General features: G+C 39.7%; 1 protein-coding gene across 3 annotated transcripts in view; it reads left to right on the top strand.

The window, feature by feature from the left end:
• FBXW11 (F-box and WD repeat domain containing 11) overlaps positions 1-5117 on the top strand; it is a 146783-nt gene extending 141666 nt beyond the window's left edge. For all 3 annotated transcript variants that reach the window (XM_006884346.1, XM_006884345.1, XM_006884347.1), the window contains one exon: positions 4637-5117. The gene's annotated coding sequence lies outside the window, so the exon portion shown is untranslated. The remainder of the gene's footprint in view (positions 1-4636) is intronic.
• The last annotated feature ends 4701 nt before the right edge of the window (positions 5118-9818 follow it).

Raw genomic sequence — 9818 nt, 5'->3', positions numbered from 1 at the left:
TAAATTTTTTCTTTTATACTGATTTACTTACAAAGTTTGTATACATTGTTTTGCACACCAGATCTTTCCCGTTTCCTTTACTCACCCACCCCTCCCTCCATCCATCAAACTGACGAACTCCCCCCAACTCCCATCCTGCACGCTTATCCTCACCCCTCTACTACCTTACTCCAGCCTTTGATCCTCAGACACGTTCTCCAGTAATGGTCTTATACCATATTTGTGTCCATGTGGGACTGAGTTCGTTCACGTAGCATAATGCTCTCCAGTCCCTCCCAAGGTAGGTTGTAATTTACAAAATCATTGCTCATAGCTGTGTAGTCTTCCATCATGTAAATGTACCATCATTTCTCAATCCATTAGATTGTGGTTGGACATTTGTGCTGTTTCTATGTTCTTGTGGTGGTGAATAACGCTGCTATGAACATTTGTGTACAAGTCTCTCAAACGGCCCACCTTTCAGTTAGCAGTAACTATTTATACTACACAGAGATTTTAAAAATCTTTATAAGTCCTGTTGTTATAAAAAATTCGAACTCATAACAACATTGTTGTTATGAGCTTCCTTCTAGGATGTCCAAGGCTGGAAGCTGATAGCCTTATCTGGTGGATTCAAACTTGACCTTTTAGCCAAGCACTTAATTCTACTTTGCCATCAAGGATCCAGAATCCTTATAATTACATCAAAATGTCATCTAAATGGAAATCTTTCCTATGTTGGACTTTTACATTTCTTATATGATTCTAGGATCACTTGTTTGTTTTTGTTATTTTCAAAGAATTTTTCTAGGTGGTTTCCCAAGATAGCATCTTTTACCTACTGAACAGCTAGAAAATTTCAACAGTGTCTTTGAATCGTAGCACAGCTCTGTACCACTAAGCTACCCGAGTTCCCTATAAATTAATCATAGGACGTAGTATATGTTTACAGATTGGATGACTTCCATATTATCTTCTGTATAACCAAAAATTCTCTTTCAGCCTAAAGTTCCTTTGGTTGAAAATTAAAAAGTATCAACCAAAAAAAAAGAAGGAAAAAATAAAGTGTCATTTCTCTCTTGGGCAGTGATGAAAAAAACTCTTCCTTCTCTTCTATTCCTTTTTTTTGGTAGCCTGTGAGCCACTACACAATTAGAAATTAACAGAAAACTTTTAGCTACTTTTTTTTTTAAAGTTGCTTTTTAAGGTAGTAGCCCTTCCTATATCCCAGCACAAGCTCTGAAATGACAAATGTGTTTCCCCTTTTATTGTGAATTAGTTTGGACAACCTTGGCAGTTAACTTTATGGACTTTATTACTCCTTTCCAAATTCTTTCTTTTTATTGTAATAGGAAATAATTATTACCATGTGATAGTATAAGATTTGTGCATAATAAGAAAAAAGTTTGCCTGGTGATAATTGAATCTGGTAAAATATTCACCCTAAAATACAATATATTTGCCATGTTTTCTTTTTCTTAGAAATTAGCAAGGTTCTAATTTATAAGATAGAAGGTCAATGCAAGGGGATTTGGCCACATGAATTGACACAGTGGCCGCCACAGCGCCTCACTTGCTCAGACGGTGGGGCCGGGGTAGTACTGGCAATGCTCCGTTCTGTTACTCCTCGTGCGGCCATGAGTCAGAACTGACTAACGAAAACAAGAAGTACACGTAAACTAACTCTACAGTTCCTAGTCTCCTTTTTTTCTTATTACACAACAATAAAACAAAATCAAACTCAGTGCCATCAAACCTCTTTTGGCTGTGACCTGCCATGTTTCCAAGGCTGTAACTCTTAAACAGGTGGAGGCTGCCTCCCTCCTCTTTCTCTGCACAGCAGTTGCTGGGTTCAAACTGCCAGCCTTTGAGCCTAAACACTTAACTTGTTGTATCACCAGAGCTGCTTTTAGTGTATTAAGCAGTTAAAATAATAGATGAGCTTTACAAAGAAAATAAACTTCTCCTCATGGTTCAACAGTGTTAACTTTGTTACTTTTTTGTATCCTTTTAAAAATGATGGCTAATTATATGTTACTCTTAGAAATCTTCTCCCCCTCATTTGTTGTTCTTTATGTCAGTAAAAATTTATCTAATTTATGATTTTTAATGACTAAATAGTATTCTGTTGTTTGTGCTCTGTTTTAAAGACTCTTGTGGCATAGGTTAATTTTCTTTTCAAGAAGAGTTAAATGGTTTGCACTTAAGCCATAAGTATTTGAGTGCCCATTTCTAATCTCCAAGTAATTGCATTTTAAAAATAATTCCCATATTGTTAAATATTCTTAATGGGAAAACAGCACTAAATGAAACATAATCTTTCTTTTTTTTTTTTTTTTAACATAATCTTTCTTAAACTCATTTAGAAGGCTTATTAGGATTCGTAGTCTTTATGAAAATTGACAATCCTCTAGAGAAATTGCCTTTAAAAAAATAGAGACTTTTAAAAATAAAAATACCCAGTTTAAAAACACCAATACCCAATGAAAAACCCCTATCAATCAACATGCCATAGAATTTTAGACCTGAAAGTGAAGTTCTATCTTCTAAGCCAATGCAAGATTCATCAACCTGCATTATGCAGATAACACAACCCTGCTTGCTGGATCTGAGGAGGATCTGAAGCACTTGCTGCAGAATGCAGCCTTCGATATGGATTGAGACTCAGTATCAAGAAGACAGAGATTATCACCACCGGCCGATTGGCAGCATCATAATGGATGGTGAAAAGATCGAGATTGTTAACAGTTTTAGTTTGCTTGGCTTTACAATGAATACTCTTGGTACCAACAGCCAGGAAATCAAGAGATGAATTGCATTGGGAAAGTCACCTGTCAGGGACCTCTCCAGAGCACTGAAGAGCAATGATGTTAGGCTGGAGACTAAGGTGCTCCTGATCGAGGCCATGGTCTTCACAATTGCATGCTATGCATCAGAGAGCTGGACAGTGACTAGGGAGGATAAAAGGAGAATTGATGCCTTTCAGCTGTGGTATTGGAGAAGTGTATTGAATACACCATGGACTGCTAGGAGAACAAACAGGTTTGTCCAGAAGAGGGTGAAACTGGGCTGCTCCTTGGAGGCAAGGATTCTGAACCTTTGTCTGACATACTTTAGCAATGTTTCAAGGAAGGACCAGTACTTGGAGAGGGACATCATGTTTGGGAGAATGGCGGGACAGCGCAGGAGAGGAAGACCCTCGATGAGATGGATCAGTTCAGCGATTGGGATAATGGGAGTAGGTGTGTCAGAGATGGTGAGGTCGGCACAGGATAGAGCAGGGTTTAGGGCTCTTATATGTAGGGTCGCTATGAGTTGCAGGCGACTTATTGGCACATAACATCAGCAACAAGCTGATGATTTAGGGGATTTCTGCTGTAGTGGGTAAAAAGTTGTACTGCCAGCCCCAAGGAACAGCAGTTCAAGTCCACCAACTACTCTTCAGGAGGAAGATGGTAAATCTCCTCCTTTGTGATTTAGTGCCTGAAAATCCACTGGCAGGTCTTCTTTCAGTTGGTGATAACATAACAACAGCAAACCAGTAATACAATGTAGTGTTTGGAAAGGATTGTTAAAATGCTGGTGAATTTCGTGACTGACCATTTAGCGAGTTTTCAGAGGCTGTAAATCACCTAAGAGGAGATTGCATGTCTCCTGGAAAGCAACTAGTGAATTTAAATCCTGTGCCTTTGAGTTGACAGTGCAACTCCTTACCACTAAGCTACTAGGACTCCCTTGTTAGACATGAGTGACTGTGACATCTTTTTAATTTTTTTTTTTAACCTCTATTTGGATTCAAGTAGTAGAGTAAATGTCAGCCAGCATTGTACATAATACTACTAAAAACAGGCTATTGGCTGTTCTATTTTAGGCATGAACATGTAAACATTTTTATATGTGGATGAATGTAGAGATTTAAATGTGCTTTTTACTAAAGGCTTTAATAGGGTGGCCTAGTGGCAAGAAGCTGTACTGCAGTCCCAGAGGTACACGGTTCAAATCCACCAGATGCTCTGCCGGAGAAGGAGGGATAATTTCCTCCTGTATCTGTCAGATCTGATTTGATGGTACATGCACAATAAAATAATAAATAAATAAAGGCTTTAATAAAAAATTATGGAATGCTCAGTGACCTCTCCCTTGTTGTCGTGTTTTACATAAAGATTAATTTTGTAAATATTTTATTATTGACATTTGATTTTAAAGGAATCATTTTAGTCGCCTGACACATATTATTTCAGTGATAGATGAGGGCAGATCCCTTTCAGGCTGCAACTGTCATAGAATATTATGCTAAATGTGAAAATTAACACGAAGCCAGCTTTGTTATATGCATACATATTAACAGTACCACAGAGAAGTGATAAACTCTCAGTTCTTTGAGTTCCCTCCTGTCACGTTGTTTCTGCTTCAGACTGAACACATGGCCTTTCTGAGCCCTAGTTCTCCCATGAGGTTGTTGTGAGGTATAAATACGTATGATGCCCGGTATGTGCAAAATAAATGCCTTTTTACTTCTTGATCTAATTATTTGAAAATTACTTATATGTTGGGGAGTGTGTGTGTGTATGGGAGTCTGGAGATACAGGTGGGGTGCATATATATATAATTATGTGTAACTATTCACACATCTTCCTCTTTTTTCTCCCTTCTTCAGGGTTTCTAGTCTTGAACTACTGGCTACATGGCTATCAGATGCCCAAGAAAGTTCATTCACAGCTGAGTTATGAAGCTGGAATTGGTTCTAGATGCTGGGTAGATGCAAAGCAGCCTAACTCTTCAAGTACCGACATTTCTCACCGACTCTCGGACTCTACTTTTGAGAAGGATACCTTAGGCTCACCGACTTCGAGTAGAGCAGAAGTTCATTTTCCTGCCCCATCAATGAAAAAATCCAGTGCTTCAAATGTAAATTGTTGATATGAAAGGAGCATACAGTCTGTCTTACAGAAGTATATCCACCGTCAAGAGAAGACTTGGCCTCTAATTTATATTGCTTTGCACTTTGGTCTGATAACAAAGAACAGCATTCTTTTTTGGTGAAATTTTGGGTGCCAAACACCTACCCAGAATGCCCAGGGCTTTCCTTTTCAGAAGTCAGCGTTCTCCTGACCGCCTGCCCAAGTCATTACAAATTCTGACTTGTATTAGGAGCATGTTGGACAAGAAAACAATCTCTCTGGATTGTTTTAGTAATATTTTTTTGGATTACACTTTATTTCTGAATCCGTTTCTTTTAATTTAAAGAACTATAAGCCAGGTTATATGACCTCCCAATAGGTAATATAACTCCTTTATTTTAACTGCTCTGTGTATCATCTCCTGATATTTGGTAGAGTAACACCTTTACATGTGTGCTTGCCTCCTAATTTAAAATACTGTATCCGCATGTAGATATAATGTACATAACAGTTTAACCTCAGAGTGGCTGGAGTCAGGGCCCCCTGTGCCTGAGACACTAATCAGAATGTGTTTGTACTTAGCCATGGGCTGGGCTTGATAACCTGATGCCAGGGTCACCGTGAACCCTTCCTGCAGTATTCATAAGGTATTTTTATTTTGTTTCTGTTATTTGTGTATGTGTGTGTGTTTTCAAATGGGATTTTTGTTTTAAAATGTAATTTCTAAAGTTTAACACAAAATTAAAATGTTTTATTTGTTGTGCAGTATATACGATAGAGAGGTACCGTAAATTTTCTTTGGTGGAGGGAGTGGGGTTTTTTTTTGTTGTTGTTTTGGTTTGGGGGGGCATGTCTATGAGTACTAGTGGTTACTTCCCATAGTATTCATTTGACTTCACTGTCAACAATCATTATTCCATGTGATGGTAACCCTGGGAGGGACAGCATAGGAAGACCACACTGAGTGGGTGTTCCTAGTTGTAGAATCTCATCCTGGGTCGACCTACAGGAACCACAGGCTGGATCTGGTCAGGCCTCAGCACGAGGCCTCTTGGTGTGTTTGGGCCTGTCTACCTAGTCAGTCTGATTCAGAGGTCCATCTTGGGATGAAGTATTTAATCCTAAGTTGTGACAGAGCCTCAGGTTCCTGAATCCCGTCCCCGTCCTCTATGGTGTTACTTGGCTACTGTGGCCCTGACAGGTTCTCTGAACCTTTGAGTGCTCTGTCCTTCAGATGTGTGAGTAACACTGTCCTCCTGACCATGAATGGAGAGGACCCTGGCTTCCAGTTGGGACTCTCTTGCCTCATGTACTAAATTTTTATTTGTCCCTTGCATTGTTTCCAAAGATCAAGGAATGTCAGCAACATTTTAAAGGACCAATAAGCCCCACCTCCTGCTAATGAAACCTCTTCCCGTGGAAGCGGACTTGTACTACTAAAGGGAAGGTCACTGGGCTCCATTTTGTCCTTTGCATTGAGGATCGTGTGGGGATCAATGTGTGCATACGTGATTTGTTTATTGGGTTAGTGCTGCTTTTTAGTCTCCCCCTCTACGCCCTTCCCTCCCATATGTAACTAAATTTCTACTTTTGAGCGATTGGAATCTTCAAAAGGTGACTGTTGTAAGCTTGGCAGTAGTGTGAAAGTGATGGAACTTTCCCTACTCTTCATCTTACAGCATTCATATCAGACTGGTTAGGAGAGCCCCGGGGAGGGAAGGGGGCAACCCTTCTGGAAGAATAGATTTTCTGTTGTTGTTTTGCATGTTTAGTATAGAAGTTCCTCTTGTTCCTTGGGAGATCATGGCCTTGGAATATGCACACAACCTTTAAATTGTGCCTACTAAATTAGAGCAGGGGACTTTGACACCAAGGAATTCAGACGTCCTGGGATTATAGTAGTAATTCCCAGCCATACTCTGGACTTTATTTTGCTAACCGTAATTGAGCAACTGTAAATTACTGCTATATTAATGTTTTAAAGCACTGGGATAGTCTAATTCTAACTTGTAATTAATTATGTTTGCCAATTATCTGTTTGAAATAAATTTGTGTCTGAACAGCTATTGAAATTGTTAAATTGTACAGATATTATTCATGACAGCTTTGTACTGTGGAATGTGCTTAATAAAAAACAAAAAGTTTGACCTTTGTCCAATAAATTGCTAAGTAATGTCAATAAATCAAGTATGAGTATTATGCAGTACACCTAATCTGGCTTCATGCAATTGTTACTTGAGCTACTAATTCAAAACCAATATTCTTAATAAAGTGTTGCGATGCTTTGATGTTCTGTTAAAGAATTTTTCGGAAAAACACATATGCTATCAGTAACGCAGTGACATACAATTAAGGTTTAAAGTTAGTTTTTTAAAAATAGAAATAACTACTCTGTTAAAGGAGGTTAAAGGCATACTGCTTTCTTTGTGTAAGATGATGCCTTGAGGTCTTTTGCTGAAAGCTGACTTCAACCACAGGAGCTGGAGGTAGTTGAGACTCTTCATTCACCAGCCTACTTCCTATGCCTATTTAATTGCTTCACAGTCAACTATAAGGATATGAAACAGCCTCCAGAATGTCCCCAGTGGTGTCTATGTGAGTGGAAAAGGCTTTGCCTCTTGTCTTAAAGGCTGGAGATGTGAGGAGTGTGCTCTGCCCCTTGTTACATAATGTTTGTAAAGTCACATACTCACTACTTGAATACCAAAACAACCAACATTTGTCTGCAGGATAGAACTCAGAAGCAGCTGAGATTTCCAGATAACCAGAGCATGCCCTTTAGTCAGCCAAATTGATAACACAGACATTTTGAATGAATATTCCGATTTTCTCTTGTTTGCCCAATACAATTTTTCCTTTCCTCCTGCTTTTTTTCCTTTTTTTATGTGTGTACCGTCAAATCGGATCTGACTGGTACAGGAGGTGATTGTTCCTCCTTCTTCCGCAGAGCATCTGGTGGATTTGAACTGTATACCTCTGGGATTGCAGTGCAGCTTCTTACCACTAGGCCACCAGAGATTTTTTCAAGTGTATCATATGCATGTGGTTAAAAAAGAAAAAGACATTGAAACTCTTAACAAGTGTTTGACCTCACTTTTGACCTTCAGCTCCCCAGTTCTGAACCTGTTTTTGTGTTTCTTTGATTAGGTGTGCCCTGTATTGACTAGTGGATATACACATACCTTGCCCCTTTTAGCATAGCATATGTAGTGGAGTACATCTTTATCTGGTGTTTAGAAGATCACAGCAGTTCAACTGCTTCATGGCCACATAGTATTTGAGTATAAGGATGCCGCAAGATCTATTAAACTAGTCCTTGATGGAGGTTTTTTTATGGCTTCCTCTCCCACCCCTGTGATTTTTATTCGCTAGGTTTTGTATCACTGTTGGTGGTAAACTTAATGACCTATCCTTGGTGGGTTGGCTAATTGATCATGGACAGCAACTTTGAATCCAAGCATTACTACAGAATGGAAAATCATACAAAGCTGTGAGGCTGACCCAACCTTTCCTGCCCTGCTCCTTGCCCTGGTAGGGGTGCTCAGTACATGCTACTTTCTCTCACCTTGTATGAGTGAGATGTTACTGCAAGAAACCTACAGTAATAAGGGCTTTCCATCTTCATGGTGGAGCTTTTGAAATGGGGTTTATGGAACTTTTTGGTACAGAGAGTGGTATACTCAATCCAGTTGTGCCATGTCTCTCTGATGGTTCAAATCCACCAGAGGCTCCTCCAGAAAAAGATGGACAATCTTATTCTTTTGTAATTTGTAGCCTCAGAAACCTGGTGGAGGATTGTTAGGGTTTAAAACCAACTCAGTGGCAATGAGTTTGAGAGTTGTTATGTGCCATTGAGTCACCTGCGACTCATAATAACCCTGAGCCCAATGGCTCTGAGCCCTGTCCTATCCTGAGCCAATCTCAGCGTCCCCGACACACCTGCCCCCATTACCCCAGTCACTGTGTCAATCCATTTCATTCAGATCTTCCTCTCCTGAGATATCATTCCATTCTTCCAAGCACAATGTCTTCTCCATAATGTCCTTCTCCAAGGACTTGTCCCACCTGAAAACATGTCTAAAGTATGTGAGATGGGAGTTTCAAAATCCTTGCCCCTAGAGAGCAAGTTCATGTCACCCTCTCCATTACAGATCTGTTTGTAGTGCTTGATGATTCCAACCTATTTGCTTCCTGGTGAGTGAGGAAAAAGGAAATTGGGCCATCTGGATGATAGAAGTTGCTAATGTGCTGTGTGGCAACATCCCCTTGTAAACCTTTGTTTCTCCACATGTGCGAGGATTTCACTAGCTCAAGTCCTGGAGGTGCCTGCTCTGCAAATAATCTCTTCCTTTTACCTAGTGAGATTACATCTCCGTTTTCAAGAAAGACTAGAAATCCAGATTATGTAGAGACTCACCTTTTTATTAACAATCTATGATATGCAGATGACACAACCTTGCTTGCTGAAATGGAAGAAGACCTGAAGCACTTGCTGCAAAAGGTCAAGAACTGTAGTTGTCAATGTGGATTGAAGCTTAACATCAAGAAGACAAAGACTCTCACCACTGGGCTAATTGGCAGCCCCATAATAGATGGAGAAGAGATTTATGTGGTTAGCAATTACAGCTTGCTTGGATACACAACCAACATTCTTTTTTTTTTTTTAAAATTTTATCAGTTTTAATGAACATTTACAGGGATTTTGGGTTTTCATTCCTTCATTGCTGCACCATTCTCTCTACCCTCCTCCCCAGTTTGTTCTTCCCCGCCTTCCGAATGTCTGTTTTCATTGTCCAATTGCCACAGTGCTTGTCAAAGTCAGTTCTGATTAATCTCCTTTGTTGGTGTGTCCTTTGCCATTCCCTATCACTCCTCCCTGAGAGAGACTTCACCCTGATTCATAAGGAAAAGGGGATGGCGTATTCTCTTAGCTACTTC

This window comes from Elephantulus edwardii, unplaced genomic scaffold, assembly GCF_000299155.1.
Source record: "Elephantulus edwardii isolate Elephantulus edwardi_28Jun2011 unplaced genomic scaffold, EleEdw1.0 scaffold00033, whole genome shotgun sequence".
Taxonomy (NCBI): domain Eukaryota; kingdom Metazoa; phylum Chordata; class Mammalia; order Macroscelidea; family Macroscelididae; genus Elephantulus; species Elephantulus edwardii.
This window is presented reverse-complemented; position numbering and strand designations above follow the sequence as displayed.